Source organism: Rutidosis leptorrhynchoides, chromosome 3 (assembly GCF_046630445.1).
Source record: "Rutidosis leptorrhynchoides isolate AG116_Rl617_1_P2 chromosome 3, CSIRO_AGI_Rlap_v1, whole genome shotgun sequence".
In the NCBI taxonomy this organism is placed as follows: Eukaryota; Viridiplantae; Streptophyta; class Magnoliopsida; order Asterales; family Asteraceae; genus Rutidosis; species Rutidosis leptorrhynchoides.
The window spans coordinates 52479073-52483789 of NC_092335.1; positions in this window are offsets into that span (position 1 = coordinate 52479073).

Below are 4717 nucleotides of genomic sequence, written 5' to 3' on the forward strand. Positions count from 1 at the left end.
CCCATGTCCCTTTTGTATTGGGCTCAGCCCACCTAGCACTTGTAGAGTTTTGGTCTTTATATTACTTTGTGTACCTTCGATTGTTGATCACAAAAGCATAATAATACTCTCTGGAATTCAACATTATTATGTCTGTAGCCACGCAGACTTATAAATATGATTCTAAGTGCTGCAGACAGAATTAAGTTATTTTGCAAACATAAAAACAAAAAGTCTTCACTATTCAGCATACAGACCTTTATACTACATCTTCTTTACATGCATGGTCCGCAAATCTTAGACCAAAATATCTTAAAAAATAAACAACTGCTAAAAGAATAAATACATTTGTGTCGATCGGGGTCGAGTTTTCCCCCGAACGTGTATGTTACGTGCAAATGATGAGAGGCGTTAAAATAAATGATTCGCTGATGCAGAAATCACCGTTAAAAAATAAAAATAAATTACCTTGTTACAATTGGCAATCGTGCATCGTGCATACGAATAATATAATACCCCGTATGATACATGAAATGAAATGAAATGAAATGAAATATTAAAATGAAAGCGGACAAAGAGTGAGACGTAAGATTTTGGTCTTATCTTCACACTAAACTGATTATATAAAACAAAATAATAAAATGGAAAATATAATACGAAGTATATACTAAAAAAATAAAAATAAATAAGGTACACTACAAAAACGTCCATATCATCCTTTTATCAAAGTTAATTTTTTAAAAGAAAAAAAATCTAAAAAAATCAGGTGTTCTCAAGTTTAAATTTCTAAAAAATTACTCGTAAAAAAGGTACTAAAAAACGTCCATATCATCCTTGTATCAAAGTTCAAATTTTTTAAAAAAAAATTAAATGGATGCTTTATGATTTTCTATGTTTTTATATGAGAACGAAACCATTCACTTATACCTGAAAACGTTTTACTCCACTTTACGTTTACTCTTACACTTTACGTTTACAATTTACACTTTACTTTACCTATACGTTTTACATTTTATGTTTTATATTTATATTTACATTTTACAAATTCTGAAGAATTACATCCATAGTACCCGAGCTTTGTCAACTTTATCACCACAATACCTAAACTTTTATTTTTGCTTCAATGGTACCTTAGATCAGGAGCAGTAACGTAGATAGTACCCAACCAAACATTTAGCTGTTAAGGTATCATATGTGCCATGCATGTGAGGCACTTTTGCCCGTTTACAATATTTATTCCATATATAAGCTATGTTAATCGATCAGTAAGCTCCAGATTAAATACCCAATTCGTTATAAACACTAATTTTTTTTCTCCCCAATTCGTAAAAATGGTTGATTGTTTTTGTGGAACGTCGCCCGTGATTCGTTGTTCTTGGACCGATCGTAATCCTAATCGTCGTTATTATGGTTTCCCTACAAAGGTAAGCACATAATTATATTTGGTTCAGTGATGATAAACCCTAATGTGGTTCGTTATAAACCCTATTTTTGTTTGCCAATTGATTGGTAATTTTTTTTTCAGTGGTCCAATTGTCCGTTTATTGCTTGGTATGATCCTCCCATGTGTTCTCGTTCACTAGTTGTTATACCAGGCTCACTTTCTAATGGTTCTAACCCAAAATTCAAATTTGAATCAGGTACACAAAAATGATAAAGACATCTTAGAATTATACTATACTATATATCTAATTGAGATAGTCCAAATGAATAGTACTATTTGGACTATCTCAATCTCACACTAAGGACCCCCAAACTTTATTCAACGTACGAATCGGCCCCCTCCCCAATTTTACTAAAAAAGCCCACACCCTCGAGAAAATACAAAACACCCCCAACCCTACCCCCTTACGCGACCCGACCCGACTCGCCTCCCCGTTATTATAACTATAATAATATTATATAATATATTTCGTCCTTTCACCTTTTTATTTTTTATTTTTTTATTTTTTTTTGTTTTCACCTTTTTTTCCTTTTTCCAAAAAAAAAACTCAAACTTTGTTCAAAAATTAAAACCGGCCCCTCGAACAGGGGGTAAAGTGTCAAATAACCATTTTCATAAAATTTTTTAACTAAACTCCACTCAAATATTCAACGGGTCATACTTCTCGCTCGCAACGAATTAAATTTTTCCGACACCATCGTTAAACTCGAAATAATTTTAGGAACACAATGTCACTAACTATACGCAAAATGGACTCTTTTTTAAAAACGCTAAATATTTGAGGTACTTTTCATACACGTTGATTTTGCGTTAAATTTTTAAAAGTCGACAGTTCCATAGCGAAACGCGAAGATGCACATATATTGTTAATTTAAAATAACATTTAAATCTCTCACGGATTATACCTTTTAGTTCGACTCGAGTTGCGTTTCAACGACATCATCGTTAGCCACGAAATAATTTTACAAACTAAACGCACTAAAATACATTAAAAACCGAACCCCCGACGCGAAGCGAGGGTTCGTAAACTAGTTGGAATCATAACCAAGATCCACTACCATTTTACTTATCTCATCAACACTAAGTGTATCACCTGCAACTAAGTCAAAATAATTTATCTTACCATTCACATAATCCCTACGTGGAAGATTAGTAAAATGGCCACCATGATGTAATTTGATCGTAAAAAGTCCAGGATATCCATCTACAGGTAGAATAACAATATGCAAAATTTAGACATCAGGTTTATAAAAAAACCAATGAAACAGTTGATTCAAATTTGTAAAATAAAATTATGAATAATAAATCTTACCATATATGATGTTGACATCAACGGAGTCTAATTCGTTTCGAATAAGATGTAAACGAGAATCCATCTAATTGAGAAGTAGGGTTTTAGCAGTTTTGTTGAGATGAAGATGAAAAAAACTGAACAGTCATGACTAATAAGCATGTTGCTAACATTAGGGATTTATTAATTGTAATATACTATTGTAAACTGACAAAAGTGCCCTTACATGCATGGCACATGTAAAGACTAACTGTTTAAACATTGAACGACGGTTTGTTTGGGTACTATCCACGTTACTGCTCCTAATCTAAGGTACCATCGAAGTAAAAATAAAAGCTTAGGTGATGTGGTGAACAAGTTGACAAAGCACAGGTACTATAGTCATAATTTTTTCAATTCTGAAATTTCAATTCCAGATACGAAACACACAATATAATTTCAAAGCCATAATTATGTTATACAATCCCACACGGTTATTATAAATCATTTGGTGTTACGTTAAACAACTATCCTTATGTTATAAAAAAGTCATCAGAGTTTGTTCTTCCAAACATATCCGGCACAACAAGCTCCTCCTAAAACCCTAGCATATAAGTCTACCTGCAGGGGAGGAAGTGAGGGGTTAGCACAAGGCTAAGTAAATGGCACATGTAGTGACCCGAACTTTTCCATGTTTATATATATAATAAATGAAATTGTTATTTACATGATTAAGTGTTTCCAACATGTTAAGTAATCAAACTTGTTAAGACTTGATTAATTGAAATAGGTTTCATATAGACAATTGACCACCCAAGTTGACCGGTGATTCACGAATGTTAAAACTTGTAAAAACTATATGATGACATATATATGGATATATATATATAGTTAACATGATATTATGATAAGTAAATATATCATTAAGTATATTAACAATGAACTACATATGTAAAAGCAAGACTACTAACTTAATGATTTTGAAACGAGACATATATGTAATGATTATCGTTGTAACGACATTTAATGTATATATATCATATTAAGAGATATTCATACATCATAATATCATGATAATATAATAATTTAAAATCTCATTTGATATTATAAACATTGGGTTAACAACATTTAACAAGATCGTTAACCTAAAGGTTTCAAAACAACACTTACATGTAACGACTAACGATGACTTAACGACTCAGTTAAAATGTATATACATGTAGTGTTTTAATATGTATTCAAACACTTTTGAAAGACTTCAAGACACTTATCAAAATACTTCTACTTAACAAAAATGCTTACAATTACATCCTCGTTCAGTTTCATCAACAATTCTACTCGTATGCACCCGTATTCGTACTCGTACAATACACAGCTTTTAGATGTATGTTCTATTGGTATATACACTCCAATTATCAGCTCTTAGCAGCCCATGTGAGTCACCTAACACATGTGGGAACCATCATTTGGCAACTAGCATGAAATATCTCATAAAATTACAAAAATATGAGTAATCATTCATGACTTATTTACATGAAAACAAAATTACATATCCTTTATATCTAATCCATACACCAACGACCAAAAACACCTACAAACACTTTCATTCTTCAATTTTATTCATCTAATTGATCTCTCTCAAGTTCTATCTTCAAGTTCTAAGTGTTCTTCATAAATTCTACAAGTTCTACTTTCATAAAATCAAGAATACTTTCAAGTTTGCTAGCTTACTTCCAATCTTGTAGAGTGATCATCCAACCTCAAGAAATCTTTCTTATTTACAGTAAGATATCTTTCTAATATAAGGTAATACTCATATTCAAACTTTGATTCAATTTCTATAACTATAACAATCTTATTTCGAGTGGAAATCTTACTTGAACTTGTTTTCGTGTCATGATTCTACTTCAAGAACTTTCAAGCCATCCAAGATCCTTTGAAGATAGATCCATTTGTCTATTTTCCAGTAGGTTTATCCACAAAACTTGAGGTAGTAATGATGTTCATAACATCATTCGATTCAT